The 19152-nt window shown below is 36.5% G+C and overlaps 1 long non-coding RNA gene across 1 annotated transcript; it reads left to right on the top strand.

The window, feature by feature from the left end:
- Positions 1 to 584: 584 nt before the first annotated feature.
- LOC116965097 lies at positions 585 to 4783 on the top strand. Its single transcript, XR_004409144.2, has 3 exons — positions 585 to 655; positions 3455 to 3492; positions 4672 to 4783. It is a non-coding gene; the product is annotated as an uncharacterized LOC116965097 (long non-coding RNA).
- Positions 4784 to 19152: the final 14369 nt, after the last annotated feature.

A 19152-nucleotide genomic window follows, 5' to 3' on the forward strand; every position in this document is an offset into this window, starting at 1 on the left:
TTATGGTAAAATCATGATATGAGGAGGAATATTGATTATGTTGCCAAGAAAAAATTTATGTATAGTCTCTGGTACAGTAAATTCAGTGTGATTGATTTGCTCATTATTATAAATATACACTGTGCAGTAGAAATATTAGAGGTACAGCCCACTCTCTTCTAAGATCTTGTGTTCAACAAGTATGACTTCATCTGTGTTGTTTTGCTTTGCTAAAGTATACCTCATGAAATCTCCTGAAGTATTCCCTGTGCAACTGTGGAGGCTAATGATTTACTCAGACTCATTAAGAAAATTAAATCCTCTTCAAAGAATTATATCCAAACATTCTGCAAATGTTTTGAAACACAATGGCTGCTCTCTGCCCCCAGTTGCTCTTGTGAAATCCTGCTGTAGTGAATGGAGGCTACGTGTGAGGACAGGGCTGGACTACAGCCTGTTCATACTGGCCAAGCAGTTGCAGCTTACACTGACAGCATTTCTTCAGGGAAGTGAGAAACCCATTTATAATCCCCAAGGTACCAGTTGTTTTTGTCTCCACAGTACCTCGAATCTCTCCTACCACGATGGCTTGAGATGCAGCAACAGAAGAAATATGGGACAAATACTGCCGTCTTTTACATCCACATAAATAATGAACGTGTTTGAATGCAGAGAGGTAAAAAAGCAGTCACTGGTTAAACTCTAGTTGCTAGCACCTGGATTGCATGACTGCAACTAAGAACAGAGTGTAGCTGATTGTCATGTGTATGTACAGTCATTTGATGGAATCTGGAGGATAAATTATATCATTGATGGAATTTCTTGAGCTATGTATGTGCTGCCTTTTCTCCTAGGTGTTTAGTTAAATGAGGTTTTCCTATTCCTGCAGGCAAGCAAATTGTTTTCTTTTTCCTTTTGATCTCTCAGGACTCTGGTTTTTAGCCTGCCTGTCTTATGTAAATGCCTTTTGATAAAAGAGCCCTTTTATCATGCATGCTAAAATTGTCGGATAGGTCTATTTGACTTGCCATGACAAAACTAAATAAACACCTTTTTAAACGTTATGTATCACTTAATTTTTCCATATGTCTCATCACTAGATTTTGCAATATGAATGTCATGGGTTTTGGTAGTTTTTGTTGAGTTCCAGCTTCTGGATTTTTTTCCTTAAAATAAACATGAAGCTAGCTTACATATCAGGCTCTTGTGGTTGCAGAAAAACACTTAATAGCCTGCTCAGTTGTATGTGAAAAGCAAATTAAAAGTATATTTATTGTGAAAAATCTTCTGATTGGGAGGCCTGAGCCATGATTTTAGAATGCTTGGGATTGGTGATATTTCATACGCAGTTTTTTGTTGTTTATTAGCAGATAAACAAAAGGATAGGATTTCTGTACTGGATAATTTCGGATTAGGAATTGAATGACTATTTAGCCGCATTTACTGACTGCTGTTTTAGGCACATAGTAGTTTTCAACACATCTAGAAATGTGACTAATAATTTAGCCAATTACTGTAAAAATGAAATCTATTTTTCTGGCCTGGTCAGATTCTCCTGCTAATGAGTTTTTCTAAACCAGGAATATCTGAGCTACTTCATGGATGTTGCTTTTAGTTCCAGGGAAACACCTATGTTAAACACTGTACTTTAGGGAATGCCTAGAAAAAATAGGATTTGTAAAATTTTTCTAAGATAAAATTTGTTATTAGATACAGGATTGTAAAAAAACCCCAACTTTCAGGGTTATGTTTGGATGCATTTTCTTTTCTTACCAAACTGTTGTGTTGCTCGGAAGCAGCAACATATTTTTGTACCCTGGCACTTTTATTTTAAACAAATAAATTAGCATTCAATTTCCTGTCCTAATCTGATTAACACACTCTTTTCTGTAGAAAATAATGCTAGCATCTCTGACTTTTCTGTCAGAAAGTATAGAAAGATACTTGAATTAGTACCTTGGTATTTTTTTGTCTAAATTTATAAACTTGTTTGAAATATTGGAAAAAGACTACTTCAATCTGCAAGGATTTAAGCACATATGGGATCCTGATGAACTCTAATAATGTCATTTAGAAATTAAAATTCTTTTATTATATTATGACTTATTTTCTACATTTAGCCACTGCTGCTGTATTTCTGACTTGTGTGGCTTTTCAAGACTTTAATGCTCTCAAGTAGAGGTTTGAGGTTTGTTAAAAACCTTGAATTTTGCAGCAGACATTCTGTAATGATAGAGGGGGACTTTTGTTTGTTTATCAGGGGTGAAATCAATATACAAGCACAGAAAACATATTTAGCTATGAATTTGCTGTGGAAACTATTCTCTGATAGCAGGGACAAGCTGTTGTAAAATAGTTTGCATTTCATAATCTCAGTTTTACAGGCATCATATCACTGCAGCGTATAAAAAAAGAGTTGAGAGATTATGCAACTGTTATAAATTAATTATAAAGGATAATAGGAAATTATAACTTCGACAGAAGCTTTCATATAAAATGTTTTTGTTACCAGTGAAACTATTTTTTACATGTGATTTATAAAATAGATGGATTTATTATATAAATAAAGGACAAATTCTGCACAAAATTAGATTATTGGTAACATGCTAAAGATTGTTCTTTTATACATGTAATACTTGCACTGTTCAGTATATGAATACTTATGCATAATTTTCAGATAGGCAGAAATTTCTGAATTTACCATTTATACTCTGGCCTTGCTCAGTTTTTCTTCCAGTAGAATCTGAATCTTAACTGTAAATTGATCTACAAAGCCAGCAGTAATCACTGTTGGTTTTTTTCTGCTCTTACTGTTTTCATAATGAAAAAATAAAAAATATAAGCAATAACTGGCATTCATTCTTCATGTATAAACTGAGTAAACCAAATGCCAGGTCCAAATAGTTGTTTTCCTCCTCTTTTATTTCCAGACCACTTTTCATTTTTCTGAGGTGTTTATTCCTAAAACACTATATGATTTTATCTCTATGAGAGAAGATGTGTAAATAACAGGGCAGAGGCTTTCTAATGACAAATGTCAAACTAAACACAGCAGGGCTGTAGCAGATCCCCAGATAGAAATGCTCGTGGAGAATTAGATAATATTTTAAAATTATCCAATATCAAACCTATCAGTGACCAGGAAAATAATTCCCACCTGGCACATCTATAGTCTGGCTGATGTTTTAGAGTATTTTGTTTGGACACCTCTTTTTCTGCTCAGTTTCTTCTCCATCCTGCAAAACCACACAAAACTTGTTCAAGAAATGCAACTATTTTCCCTCAAATTAAACTTCCAGTGCTTTAAACAGAAGGTAAGAAGCCAAATCCACAGCCAAAATTTTTGAGGTGGCAAAGGCAGGGTAGCCTAACCCAGCCGAGGGCTATAAACACTCATGGCTTAGCTTTTAAATTAAAGAGTAGCTTCTCTCTTTCAGCTCTCCTATTTCTAACCTTATCTTGGTTGTTGTTACAGGTAAAAGCCTTACAGCATTTGCACTCTGAGGTATCCAGGTAGGTATCTTGTTTGATGGTTTGGAGGATGAAGGTCAAAAAAAAAAAAAAAAAGGATGTTTAGAAACAGAGTTAAAACAAGTATTGGGTCACAGCAGAGTGCATAATATTTGTGTCAGAAGAAAGACTGATACAGCTCAGGTCCCTATCTTTTGCAGATGTACTTAGCTTTGCATGCTGATTAAAATCCTTTGAAACTGAGAGGACTGAATAGTTGTGGGTGAACTTAAACTGATACGTAAGTCCTCAAATGCTTTATATTCCCAAGAACGAGGTTCTATCAGAAGCCACCCTAACTTTTTTCTTCTCTGTTATCCTTGATAAGTATAACCAAAGCTGGAATTTGTTGAATGTTCCAGTTCTGTCTGTGATCCTCTAACATCTCATTTAACTACTCACATGATAAAGTTATTTGTAAATGTTAAATATTTGCAGGATTATGATCTAAAGGAGTATTAGAGCCTGATCCAACTACTTCAGAGGCCTGCCCTAGATTTTGGTGATCAGTGTATCACAGCCATACTAAAAGGATTAAGAGATTGCCAGTGCTTACTGAAGATACAGTTTTCCTAAAAGCACAGTTCCATATTCTAGTATTGACATATTGAGAGCATGTAATAGAATGTGCACATTATATGCTTTATCTCACCATATTTAGGATAGCATAACTCTGATGGTTTACAGTGGCTCCAGTAGCCTTCACTTTATTTATGCTTTCATAATCCAAATGTTTAGCAGTGTAAATATTTCCTCTATGTGGCTATACAGAGAGAGATGTATTTACTTGTATAATATGCGAGGCTATGTCATGGAGAAACGTAAAGTTTTTGCTAGTGTCTGTCTGAGATGAGTGGGTTACCTGCTGCAGGGACATGGAGGCATTAGGCAGGCTGCCATGGCCCTGTCCCAGTGACACTGCCATGCCCAGAGCTCTCCAGGAGACTAAGCCTTTCTTTAGAGAGGATACTATTGCAGAAGTTGAACTACACTTCATAGCACTTTAGCAGGTTGTGTATATTAGGCTTTTGTAAAAAAATAAAGAAAAAAAAATTAGAATCCTTTTCCCACTGTTGGTACAGAAATATTCTGGGGTCTTCTCTTTTCCTCCATCCATTTGTATCCTTTAATTTTACTTCTCTGTTTTCCTTGTGTCAGGAGAAACTTCCCTTTATTTCACAGGTGTGGCAAACAGGACTGGGGAAATGATACAGGAAGAGATCTGGCACTTTTTTTCTTTCACCAACTGGCAGAAGATACAGGATGACCTACAGTGGGAGAAGAGTGCCCTGAACATCTGTGGAGTATTGCTGAAATGTGAACCAGGTGATTGAAAACCAGGCAAAAAAAAAAAAAAAAATTTCTGTAGTGAGTTGTTTTTCTGTGTGTGAGAAATTTGCTAATGAACCAGAAAGGCTGGACGTCCAGTAAAAGCAGGTAACATGCTAGACTAGAAAACATGATGTATAAAACCAAAAAAAGTATTACTTTTTGCCCACATGGTTTGCAATTTATGTCAGGACTACAGAAACAATGTTGTCTTGTTTGATATGATGATAGTCCTGTTATCATGTGTTATATGGCCATTCCATCCAAGCAGCTTTGCACCCTTCACAAACATATATTAGCTTTGCCTAAGAATGCTAGGACAAAAAAAAAAAAAAAAAAATCACTTCTGTTTTGTTGTGTAGAAGAGGAAGGTCTGTGATGTAGCTGTGCCATATGGAGATGGAAAATTTGTTGCAGTCAGAGTACAGGTTCCCTTGCCAGATCTGAGTGTCTGGCTTAAGAATACTTGCTTTCTCATTATGCGACACCGTAATGAACAAACTGATATTAAATGGTATAAAATCATCATTTTTGCATATTACCTTTCATCTCAGGATTTCAAAGCACTTTACAATCATTCATCTGTACCTCTTAACCCAGTAATCACATGAGTAAGGTCTTCCTAACACAGAAGAAACGTTTCTGAATACTTTCACATCCTGTTGAAGATGAGAGGAGAAGAAGCCAAGTTTACCCAGACAGGAACTGGGATTAAAACTCAGTACATCTGCTCTCCATAAGCATCTTTTTTTCCTTTCAAATGCATCTACAGATCCAAAAGTCCCAATAAATATTGAGATATAGGTGGTTTTGGTGCATATCTGAAACCTGATGCTTCTTGATTTAAATTTAGGATCACCAGCTGACACTGGTCTGTTTTGTTGCTTCGTGGAGAAAACATTCTGTGATGTCGTGCCTGTAATCACAGCTGTTTTGTTTGTTTGTTTTACAAATGGCTTTCTTCACAAGCTGGATTTTGTTCAGTATGCATTACCAGTTCTGGCATATTGGACAGCAGTATTTGGGACGAGAAGAATACTTAACCAGATGGATAGTCTTCTCCCATGTGAATAACTGGAGTGACTTCTAATCTACTCAATCAATCTGTGTAGAGAAAGCATAGAAATAAAATCTATCACTGGGACAAGAACACAGCTTAACTCAGAAAAACTTTCACAATATTAACTGCAAGTTACTGGAAGATTTAAATTCTTCATAAAAGACAAAATATTGCTGTAACTTTTCAAAGTAAAATTCTATTTTTCATGCTTCATTTTCCAATGTTGCCCTGAGTTTGTTCTAGAGTGAATGGGCTTAGGGCCAGTATAAACATGGACTTGCTGTCCAAGAGTTCACAACTCTGTGAATGAAATTGTTTCTTCTGATAAATCTAACTCTGCCATAGAAAGCCACAATATCAGGTTTTGATCCATTGCATAGCTACTATGTATGATCCAGTACATCTTTCCACTATCTTTTTTTCTGCCAAGTCTTGGCGAACTTTGTGCTTGTTTCTCTTGACCAAAAAGTTGCCTGTTTGATGTTATTTATCTTTAGAAGGAGGAGGGTTGGCAACAATTCATTGCCAGCAAAGAATGTTGTCACTAAGGCCTTCTAGATATAACCACTTACTGAATTTATTGGTTTGATTTTTTTCTTTATATGGAATTACTTTTCAGCTACTGTATCCTTTCAGATTCAGGCTGAGGTGTTATTTTTGACTATTCCCATTTGAGAAGAGTATTTCAAGCATTTGAACATTTTCTTTTTACCATTTGTAGAAGAGTGCTAGGCTTTGACCCTGTCAGCACCCGAGATGTTTTGAAACTTGCCCACACCTTTATTTACTGCGGACTGGATTACCGTGCTTCCTGCCAAACTTCCTGCTCAGACACTGCTATTAAAAGGTTTATATACTATATATTAAAAGAGTTAATATACTGAGAGCAGAACTTTGTAATATTTTTAAACTTTCAAGTCCTGTTATTCTATTATTGGTTCTTTGCATTGTGTGATGACATGTGCCCTTCTTGATTCCTACTTTTACTTTGTTGTATATACAAAGATATGTTTACAGCTTTGATTATAGTCCAGTAATTCACAGGATTTAGCTGGGATGGGTAAAGAATTTTTTGATCAAGTAGCAGTTTTACCAAATTGTAAGATACAATGGACTAAAATCAGATGATGTACCAGTATTTAAACTGGGAAAAGGTATGGATCATGAATTTCAGAGTAGTTACTCTAAGACTGCTAGAGACAAATTCTGAGATGAGTTGCAATAAGCAAACATATAATTGATGGTAACATAATTAATACCAGTTGACATAGTTTTATGGGTGATAGAGCTTGACAATGGACATATAATGTGCATTTCTGAGTGTGGCTAGTAAACATACGTGTGTTGATCTAATATGTGATTTAATTATCGTAAGGACATTGGACATTCTGATTTAAGACAAAAAAAAAAGAGAAACGGGACAAATGCAATATTAAAAGCTACTTAATTGATAGGCTGCAAAAGTGGTTATAAGAGAAGATTTAGTCAGTTTGAATTATTTGTTACTCCCAAGAATTTGTTCTTGCTCTGGTGAAATGCTATGTTTTTATCAGAGTCAACATGGAAAATGCTGATGACTCCAAGTCACTTATAGAACCTGACTTGAATAGTCTGTTAAGGCATGATCACTTGAGTAATATGTGTTTGAATATTAACCACCAGTGCTTATGGAGGAAGAGTCTAACAAAGGCTAATTTATTTGTTTAATCCAAGAGTTAGCATTTATCACAGCCCACAAGTAAAGGAAAGGTGACTGTCAGTTCTCTAATCAAGCAGAAGAAACACCCTAAATTTGGAAGCAGAAACTAGATACATTCAAGCCACAAATAACCTGCAGTAGCAGGTTTTTATCCTGAGGCAAGCTCGTTCTTGGTGCGCTCTTCTTTCGCATGCAGAAGCTTTTTTAATATTTGAGCCTTTTTAATAAAGACTAAAATATTTCTAAAATGGGTACTCTAATGCAAGCAGAAAGTATATGGTTGAAAATTGGATTCCTATCTAACATGGACTGTTAAGTTAAATGATAATAAAATTCCTCAGGTTTTAATCTATGTATATATCTTCCTTTGAATCCTATTTTCCTTCTGATTATTAATAACCTCTGCTATCAAGGGTATATTCAACATGTGTTGAAACAGTAGAAGACATAGCTTCATTCATGTTATTTTCTATTTCCACATAGACATACAACAATTCACACAGAATTTTACCATAACCAGAAGAAGTAGTGAACAGTTTTAAAATAAGCCATTACTTTGAGTGCTTTAATGTTCAGTTTCAGTAAAAAGCATGATTTAAGATTATCCATTTACTTTGCATGACAATGGCATTGTTGTCAGATGGGGTGCTGCATCTGGGGGAGTAGTAACTCCTAGACAACGTGACATAACTGAGTTTAGAAATCACTTAACCTATGCTATCTACAGCCTTACCTTTTTGTCACATGTGAGCACATCCTGAAAGAGCATTAAAGAATATAGTTATAATTTGTTGTAAGAAATCAAGTTATTTTCTCATCACCCAGATGCAGAGCTGATCCTGCACCACTGAAGTCAGTGGAAGTGGTATGAAGTTAAATGGGTATTAGTCTTGTGAAATTTATGTGCATGCAAAAATGTGCTCATGCTGCATCCCTCCAGGTTAGGAGACAGAGTTCGCTCTGGGGCTAGCAAGACTTTTTCAGGGCCAAGTTAGGGAAGAAGCTTTAATCTGACTTTTCACTTTGGGAAGTCTTCTCTCCCTCCTGAGTAAATCAGCAGCCTATGGTGAAAAGTTTCCCAATTGACTACCTAAGTAAGAGCCTCTGAATCTGTGGTGTTGGTGCTTCTTTTGGAACTATTTCTGGTATAATTGATGGATTCTTACTTCCTGAGCATTTCTTAACCAAAGGCCAAACTGATATATTACTCCTTGGGGAGTGTTAGGTTTTATTGTTCTGTCTGACAGGGTATATATCAATAGCAGTTTGTTGTGTTTCTTAATTTGCCTTGTCTTGATGAAGTTTGCTTTTGTGACCTCCCTGGAAAGGTACGTTGAATGACCTATGGATGGGATGTTGCCAAGCTGAACTCTAGCCAGTTTGCTCTTTGCATCCACTTCTGAATTTACCATTTCAGAGTAGGGAGGAAGGTGGAAAGGAAAAACTAAACAAGTTACCCTCACAGAAGGGAGTGAACAGGGGCCTTAGAAGTAATACTGGTGCCCAGTATTAGTATACTTCCTGTTCTCTACTGTATATGTCTCATTTCACTCCATTTAATCTAAAAAAAATGCATTTGCATAATTACTCTGTTAAATAAAAGGTATAATGTTGAACTGTTTAATTGTACTTTGGCTGACTTGCATGTATTTTCAAATCCGTATTTCCTAATAACTTTAAAGAGATGGAGTTTGCCACAGTCTCTGTTTAATTATTTCACTTATGTTTACCTGGGGAGTTTTCTTCTTAATTCAATTTCCTCCCTCTTCCCTTTTCTTTCATTCTTCTTTCCCTCTTTCCTCTCTGTTGCAGAACACAGGCCCAGGCATTCAGACTTAGGCAGTTGTCCAAATCTATTTTAAAACAGAATTTTAGATCAAAACTTCTTGCAGTTATAGGGCGAGGGTCACATGTACTTTCCCTAGGTCAGCAGGAAAACTTGTGATGACATTGCAGACCCATCTCTCTTTCCTCTCCCAGCAAATATGTGCATAATGTAGAGCTATAAAAATGTTCATTTTTCAGGAGAAATTGAGGTTACCTTGTCCCATATAGGACCAGTTGAAAGAACTTTGGCTTGGAAAAAAAAGAGAGAAGGTAGTTATATTTACCTAGGAAACTTATTTTTTTCCTGATTAACAGCAAAGACTTAGCAAAGCATGTCTGGATTTTGCAGTGTTGACAAGCAGCTTCATTATTACTGTAATAATATCACTTGATATCAGAGGCAGGGAAATGTGGAGCCTGGAATGCCAGTCAGATGGGAGAAATCATGGCATTTTGCAGATACTGATATGTACAAAGCTTTTTAAGTGCTATTTCATTGTTCACACCTTCTGTCAGTTTTCCATACTGAACCCACAGTAAGCCTGTAGTAATGTAGAAAGGTAGATACTTGGAGCAAAACTTGGAGTAGAAATATATGTTAACACATTTGAAGCTGCATTCATAGCTGAAAACATTCTAGTATTTTGATTTTTTCCCCCGATGTTTCTATGGTAGTTATCTTTGTATTTTTTTCAGCTGCTTTTGAGTCGGCTTTGCTGGCTGTGAAAGTGAGAGCACAGCTTCTGCAGATGAAAGGCCAGCAATGATAGCATTGGAATGTGACCTCGGACGTTTATCAGAATGACATTGTCTGTCAGACGATCCAGCATTCTTATTTTTCCGACCACATTTGGCATGGAATCAGGTCAGTTCAGGATGGCAGCATATATTGCCATGCTGTGCATATACCCATAAAAGGCATATTAAGACTTTCAATATGAAGTTAGCTTAGTTAATATGAAATCAGTTTAATTTCAAAAACCCTCTCCTGAGTGTAAATATTTAACAGGTTCCTCTGTCACTTCCAACCTGTTTTAAACATCTACTTGAAAGAAACCACTGAGATTAGAGAAAGATGGGTTATTCTCTCGGGGGAAAAAAAAAAAAAAAAAAAAAAAAGAAAGAAATATCAAACGAGGATAATTTTCATGTTGTGGATCCTGGGTATTCTTCTGCTTAATAGACCAAGGTCTCATAAACTGTAAGTGATTATTCCTTCCTGCCTTGGATTTGCAAAGTACCTGAAACAATAACAGAAAAGAAGCTGTTACCTAAAAGATAGATTTTGAGTAAATGATGTCACTTGGTTGTAGTAGCTCCATAGTTTCCTTCTCCCTACCTGCCATTAAGAATAATGGAGGCAAGTGTTTAGTGGGTAGACTATGAGGGTGAAAGCTGGGACTATATGTCAATTCTGTTCTCAGCCTGGCCATTGGCTTGCACTGGGAGCAAGTTATTTCCTTAAGCCACAACATCCACAGCTGCAAACCAGGGTTAGACTTAAGAGTTCTCAGCATGAAAAACTGTCCTTTGTAATGCAAATTCTAAGGTGTTACAGATCTGAGATTTATTTGTAGATTGTGTCCCTCAGGAGATTCCAGAAAGTCAAGAATATTTTAGGTTTTATTGGTGCATACAGATTAGGACAATGCATGTATGTGGGACTGTCTTTAAGCTAAATGGTTGAAATACCAGAAATTTGATGCTTTAATATCTGAACAAGAGAAAATACTTCTACTGCTCATCTCTTACAGTGGAGTATGGAAGAAATTCTGTGCCTGTCTCCGTGATAAATCATGCAGATAGTAGTCATGCATGAGTTCATGTTTTAGGATGAAACACCGTCCTTAGTTTTTTATAATGCTTCTGCTCTTGAAAAGAGAACTGAGATTTCTTGTGCTCTGTATTCAAGTTCCATGTCTAATGTTTTTGCAGATAAATATGCTAGATGATGTTTATGGCTGAATATTTAAACAGCATTAATTTTTGTGCATAGAAAATATAACCAGACCTCTGATATTCTAGAACTGAAAAATTAGTAGTGAGTTATTAAGTAGAAAATGACAATTTTAGCTAGTTAGAGTTTTGTGTTTCCAAAGCAGTTTATTATGCAAGCAAAAAAGATCAAGCATTTCTTTGTAACAGTGCCCATCCCAGACCAAAGAAAAGCAGCAAGAGAGTTACCCATGTTAAAAATATTGGTCATAAGCCTGTTTGTTTTTGAAATATAGTATTATGGTAGAGTAATTACAGAAATAGAAAGCATTTCCAATTGAATGAAAGAGCAAAATATTCTCATTCTTGCTGAACAATTGCCTAAGTGCTTCCAATGACAAGGTGAACAATTTCTAACATATTCCTAGTCTAGAAAAAAGGAATCAGTTTAAACAGTGTTTTGACTCATCCATCAAGTTTTGAGCATGCTCATAATTTTCTCACTGGTTTTGAATTCTGAGTTTGGGAAGTGCTTGGACTGATTGGCTGAGTCATTTTCTGGTGATTAAGTGGTATGTACTGCAAAAGGCTTAAGGGGGTTTTTAAATAGAAAATGTTCTGAGGGAAAATCATTACTCAGCCAATTCTATTGATACATGACTGTATAGATGTTGTCTATTGTATAAGACCAGTATTTTTTAATGGAGAATTTTATATCATTTTTCAAAAAAACCTGTAGTTGCTTAATACTATTTCTTTACATCTTTGTCTTACTCAGATGAATGTGTAGGGACATTAATCACTTTTAAACTTCAAAATCAACTGCCTTGATAGCTGTCCTTTTGTTTTCAAGGCCTATGCTTTTGATTCCAAGAACACGTATTTCTTTAAACTTACCCTTGTTAAACTGACAAAAACCTGATTTACTGTGCACTTCCTATGTGCTTTCTTCTGTGATACAGTATGTATAGGTCATATGTCATACATACAGAGGGAGCAATGAATGGGACACAGAAGCTAGGAATTCCTGCATTAATACTGCTTCTGCCATTGTTAAATTAGTGAGTCGCCTTAGTCATGCTTTCCTGTAATTTTCCTAGTTTTTCCTAGGACTGTGATTTGTCTTCACTTTGTTCTTCTGGAAAGGTAGGATGACAGCTACTCCCCCATTTCAGAATGGTATTTTACCACATGCTGAATACAAAGCATAATAGGATACTGTATGATTCCCCTGAAGTCAATGACTTTGTCCACAAAACCAGAAAGGATGTCTTTTTTTACCCTCTCCAGTTAGCAGCAATCTTATGATCCCTATCTGGCCATATTACAGTGTAACTTACTGACAAACTGATCATTTGACTGAAAAGAGCAGTCCTGTCATTGTTTAAAGAGGAACTATGTTGTTAACACAGGAAAAAAATATTGTGGACAAGTAATGCAACTAAAATCAAACTTTCCCAATTCATAGCCGGATCCAAAGCCAATCAAAGCCACTGGAAGTCTTTCCACTGACTTGATTAAACTTTGCATATTTGTTCACAGAAGTGCTCCTAATATAGCCCAGCCAGGCCCTGGGAGATGCTCCAACCCCTTGTTCTCAGCTGACCTTCTTTGGCCGGCATACAGAGCTGCTATGGTGAAAATGGTATTACATACAGTACCAAGGGCAGGCTGAACTAAAACCTGAAACCAAAAAATGCAGTAGGAAAACCCTCACCAAAAAGAAAAAGCTAAATGTAAATAACAATAAATGGTAGCAGTATTATGGATTCTTTTGCCTCCAGGCAAACGCCTATGTTTTTTATAAATAATGGCATGCAGACATTAGTTTAGTTTAAGATGCTTATTGATGCTTTGTAGTCTAATGTTTTAAGCAAAACAGAAGGCAAGAGTGGGCAAGTTTCCTAACTATGGGTAAATTGTGAAATAAAAATAGTACATACAAGCTTTCTCTCCATGAGCACGCAGTGAAATGTACATGTTGGCTAAAAATCCTACTACTGTACACTAAAAAAAAAATCCAACTCTATCACTGCCTGGAGTAAATGATAAAAGTCGCAGAGCTCATGAAGGAAACCAGCCATTTCATTCAATAATTAAAGACAGAAGAGTGCTTTGAAATGTAGAACTTTCTTTTAATAAGAAAGTTTTATCTGTAAAGTTTCACAGTAAACCATTCTTGGAAACTGTCTGTTGGATAGCGACTGAATTTTATTGAAATTGAATATGAATTATCCATGTGTATCTAAACTTTCACTCTCTGACAACAAATATTTGTGTGTATTGATGAAAGTGAAAGGCTAGGTGGTGATCTCTAGATCAACAGGAGGTGTTGCACCACTGTAAATAAACCATGTGACTCTTGTGAAGTTATTTCAAACTGACTTTTATTAATACTGAAATATTAATACTGAAAATACCTTTTAGTTTTTAGCTCATACATTGTTAAACAGTATGTTGGTGAATGGGTGATGCCAGATGAGTATTTTTAAGGAGCAGCATAATTGCTACTTATTAAGAAATTTCAAGGAGACAATATGGCTAAAAAAAGCACCACACATGCAGAAAGAAGTGCTTTCAAATCAGTAATGTTGGATGGCAAAAGAAGACTTTTCAGTTGCACTGAGTTTCACAGGTCAAGCTCATGTATGAATTTTAAATAACCTAAAAAGGGCACTTGAAAGAAATGCAGTTCTGTGAACAATGTGGAGCAATCATACAAGCAGCTGATGGACTTAGTTTCTGCTCAACAGGATTTCCCCTGGGAATGTGGCAGTTGTTAGATGTCTTCATTTCAGCTGTTGTGAAAATGCGCTTGTGCCTGGGCTTTGTTTTCTCCCCAAGTGCTGCTGTTACCATTCCAGAGAGTTCAAAGTGGTTTTGCTCTGTGTGTTCAGGCTCCTCCTTCACCAGCTGAAATCTGGTATTTCAGACTCTGGGTATGCATGAGCAGGAAGGGTGTAGTGATGCCAACTGCCCTGCTTACAAATTTGCAGATACACAGGACCTTTTTTTTTTTTTTAATTAAAGAATACTTTTTTTTAATGCTGGCACTGAGACTGGAAAGCTATTGGCAGATGGTGCAACTCTGAAAAGGTCTCTCGTTAAGCTGCACTTGTTTGTTTGAAGTTGCTAACATGACATGTTTAAATACTAAGTTATGGAGTTCATAAAAATATTTTACAGGTTGTCAGGAACCATATTGCTTGTGCTGTGATCCAGTGAGATCCCATGAGCTAAAAAAAAACAAGCAACAGGAAGGAGGCTGTTCAACACGCCTTAGTGTTACCCTGGGAGCTGATGGCAATTCATGAGGTGGCACCTCTCTGTCAAGCACCAAGCCAATAGCCAAGTGGTGGCAGGAAAAGTGGTGCTGCAGAACCTGCCACCTCAGGGGGAGGCAGCACCTGGGGTTGAATGATCTGCAACATCTTTGAAACCTCCAAAGCTTATGGCAAGGAGGAAAATGACCGTGGCCTTATTCCACATGTGGTCTCAAGCATGTCAGATTCTTGCTGTAAAACTTTTTTTGCTCTGCCAGGTGGGCTACAGCACTTGCCTTCCTTCTCAGAAGCAGCACTGAGGAGGGTTGTGTCCTCCTGAGCCCCTTTGAATTTGGCAGATGGGTTTCAGCAGCACTGCTGTCTGCGCAGAGCCTGCGTCTGTAGGGCAGTGCTGAGCTCCTCTGGGAGCAGAGGCTCTATGTAAGGCTGAGCTCTTCCCTACAGGTTTATGGAAAACTGACAATCCTGGAAGGGGGCCAATTTAGCTGGGAAAACTGAAGTTGACTATGCTTGAACGACTTAATTATCAGAAAAAGTTAAAGATATAAATGGCTTTAGGCCCTGTTTAAGAAACCAGGGATGAAAGCGTGGAAACAGGAATAAGCTGCTTTTTTTTTCTGTGACCAGATAAGAAAGAAAAATGTTCAATGCTGCTGTAGCTGGATATAAAGAAAAATAAAAATCTGAAGTTGCAGTGGGTAGCTTAAAAAAATTTATCTTTCAATAACATATCCCTGAGTAGCAGTTTGAGAATACTGTTGTAATTTTTACCCAGAAAGAAATAAAATCTTTTGAGGATAATTTTCCCAAGGGTAATGTAATGATTAGAGATCTGTAACTCACAGCTTTGTAACACCAGGTTTAGGAAGAAGACTATTTTCTGTCTACACTGTGGGTAGCCTATCAATGCCACGAATAGCTTTAGCTTTAGCAGTTGTGTTTCTGTGTTGCTATTTGGGCTCCGGTGAGGAGTGCAGAATCCTTGCTTTTAACAGATGTCTCAGTCTTTTTTTGTTTTTGTTTTTGCAGTTGAGTGAGGTCAAAAGAAAAAGTTGGGTTTTGGTTTAAATGAGCATAGTATTGACTCTAGTAAAAAGTAGGAGGCTGGATGAAATTTTCTTTCTTACCAATGAGCATAGTAGTGAAAAATGTCAGTATGCATTTTTCATTGAGTATAACCACTTACCTCCTGAACCATGACAACAAATTAATATTTCTGACCAAAGTTTACATATGCAAATATTTGTAACATAAATTAGATTGAAATGCAAACCAGGTAAACCAAAGTTTTATATGCATCAACACTTTTCTTGCTGAACTATGGATAACCATAATGTGCACAATTTCTGTGGAAGTGATAGGTTCTTAGTCATTCCACTCTTATTGACAGTATCCTTTGGAAATCTGTATCAACATTATCTTGAAGAAAGAGTAAATATGAGAGTAAAAATGTCAGTTACATTAACTGACATTTCCTACAGAATCCAGAACCCAGAAAGGGACTTTAGAAGTTGTAATTATACATTGGCCAGAGTCCTAAGTATGACATGACAGTAAAATTCACATTTCTTCTTTGCTCAGACCATGAGTTTGCATTTTAGTTGCACTGTAATGGGCTCCAAGTGCAGCATGGCTACGTTTCATGTTTTTATATAAATGCTGCTTGTAAATTGGATTAAACATTCACAACTCTTGTTTCTTAGTAACCTGATTTTTTAAACAAAGGGGGTTTGAATACATACAATTTATTTATTTTATGCTGTCAAGACAGACAATAATGTGTAACAGACAAAACTGATACCCAGCAGTTGCTGATTGTTTCCTGTTATCTCCATAGAGCAAGTTAGAAACATTTATGTTAGCTAATTTAAAAAAAAGACTACATCTTCTTCTCCATTCCTTCCTGACAGCTTGAGAAGTGAGGTCATCTGTTCTCTAATACAGCATAATGCATCACAGTAAATGATCAGTCACTAGAATCTCCCAAAGTAAACTCTGGAATTGCCAAAGAAAGTCCTTCCTTCCCCGAGGATGAAAAAAGAGAGATTTAGCATTTAACTTCTAACATGTGTTTGCTTATGCAAACAGAATCATAGTCATTAAAGAAACAATTACAAAATAGCACAGACTAACTAGGAGTGTTTAACCTAAAAATTAAGGATGAGAATCTGTGAAACTGGGAGCATGGCAATTAGAAATGTTGTGGTTTCATCTCTGAGCTAGGCAAGTATGTCTGAGTGTTCAGCTGTTGGAGAAACAGTAATTTCCCTAAAATATCACCAGAGACTATCTCTGCACTCTGACTTATCATGATGGTCCTCACTGGTTTGAACTCTCTGTCATTCTTCCATTAATGACACTCAGGAAAGACTTTGTTCAGTAACACCCACAAAACATAAATAACATTTAATTAAATAAAGTCTCTGCTAAGATTTAATATGCTAACATCAAAGCATCTGGAAAGTGATCTTTGTCTCTGACAGAAGGTTTCCCACAGACAAGAAATAATCTCAGGTTCTTGCTGACAACACATACAGAATGGTTAATTTATATTAGGCATGCATTTACAGAAGATCCCCTTTATTCACTGACAGTCACATTCCAGGAATTATTTTCATGCGTGTGTGTGCTAAATACACAAGTCTTCAGTGTTGTTTTTATTGTTTTGTATTTTTTTTCCACAAAATTTCTTCAACATCTCTATCACGGATCACCATATTTTTCTCCTGATATAATCTGAAGCAACCTAGCCGGCTATTTTGCAATGTGACATCCTTTAAGCAGCTGATAGTTACTGGCTCATGCAGATGTTTCAGAACCCCAACAAAGCAGAATCTATTTACCAGCTGTACGCAGCCTGGAATCATTTGGCTTGACATACTGTGGGCTAACTTACATTTCTTTATCACTTTAACTGACATTTATGTTTCACTTTGTAAAGTCTTAATCTGAAATGAAGTATGACCAAACTCAGAGCATATTTTCAGGGAAGGTGTTAGCACAGCAGTGCAGGAAGGAAATCTTATCAGTTTTGTTGAGCTTGGTTGGTTAGTTTTACAGAGAGTTGTTCGCCAGCAGAATCCAAAGTAGCAAAGCTGCAAGTACTAGCTAGGAAAATGAGGTCTGATCCAAAGCCTATTGGAATCCATGCAAAACAGCATTTAATTACTTGATCTTTTTCTCTCTGAAGTCAGTGAGGTGTTGACATTTACTTCAACAGAAATACCTCTATGCCTTTGATATTCTCCCGTCTGTATTTCTCAGAGTAGTGACTTCTGCAAATCAAAGCAGAATCAAAACTGTTTGAGTACATAAACCCAGATGTCAGAAATGCAAATATAAAATATCGGTGGAATAAAGCCCTCAGGGCACTGAGGACTCGGCAATAATAAAATTAAGACTTTTGGTGATATTCCTTAGGGAAAAATCCAAAATATCTCTATGGAAGACTAAATCTTTTAACAGCTGACTAAAAGACTGGCAACAAATTCAGAAAAAAAGAAAATGCAACTCTTTATAATAATGACTTATTCTACCTTTCATAACGTCCACCTTATTTGATTATCTGTCAAATCTTTTCAAAATTCAAATATACCTTACAAAATGATATGTGCCCCATGAGCAGTTTCAAACTTCTGAAGGTTCTGGTTGTTGCTTTTCAGAACTCAAAAAACATTTCCGTGATTTGTAATTCCAACATCACCAAAGCTGACATTATCGCTTACACAAAGTTCAGTGACACTGAGATATGACTCTCTTGTAGTAATAAATATGGGATAATAATTTTACACCTTATTATAATGAGTGTTATCCTAGAGAGTGTGAGGCTCATTTCTTCCACTTTCAAAAAAGGAATTTTTTGATTAGTGAACCGAAGATTTTGAAGAGGCTGGTTCTGGCTAGCTGGGTACTCTCTATATGAGATTGCAGTTATCAAAGTGTCTTAGGAAATGAATCAGATAATATTTACTGATACTGGCAGCAAGAAATCATCCCGTGCTCAGATTTAGTGTATTATTAGAAATTTTACATCAGTAAAATCCTTTTTAGCTTCAGGGAGATTTAACCAGCAAAGACATGTGATCCAAAGAGTGAAATTTCCTAGATTTGTGTCAATAAACCTGCATCAGACAAGCTCTATCTCCTTTTTGTCAAAATATCAGAGAAAATATTTGCATATGGAAAAAAACCCCAACAGACTAAAAACACCACACCCCCATACATGCCCCAAACCCAAGCAACATAATATTTGCGTTGAAGAAAGGAGGACTAATGCTACCAACCCAGGGATGTGTTACTGGCCAGGTGTGCTGTGGGATATTGCTAATATGAGGCAGGTAGGGTGATGAAGGACCCATCCCCTAACTTCCCTAACAAATGAACTTGTGGGAAGAGGGCTAGAAAATTAGCTAGGTGTGTTTTGTTGGTACTTCTGTCTGTTTTTTTAATTAAGAAACAAAGATCCTGTGGAATAGTTTAAATATTCATTATTTACCAGTGAACCAAAGGGTTTTGAACTGTTCCTCAAT

This window comes from Tyto alba, unplaced genomic scaffold (assembly GCF_018691265.1).
Source record: "Tyto alba isolate M040663 unplaced genomic scaffold, T.alba_DEE_v4.0 Super-Scaffold_8, whole genome shotgun sequence".
Lineage (NCBI taxonomy): Eukaryota > Metazoa > Chordata > Aves > Strigiformes > Tytonidae > Tyto > Tyto alba.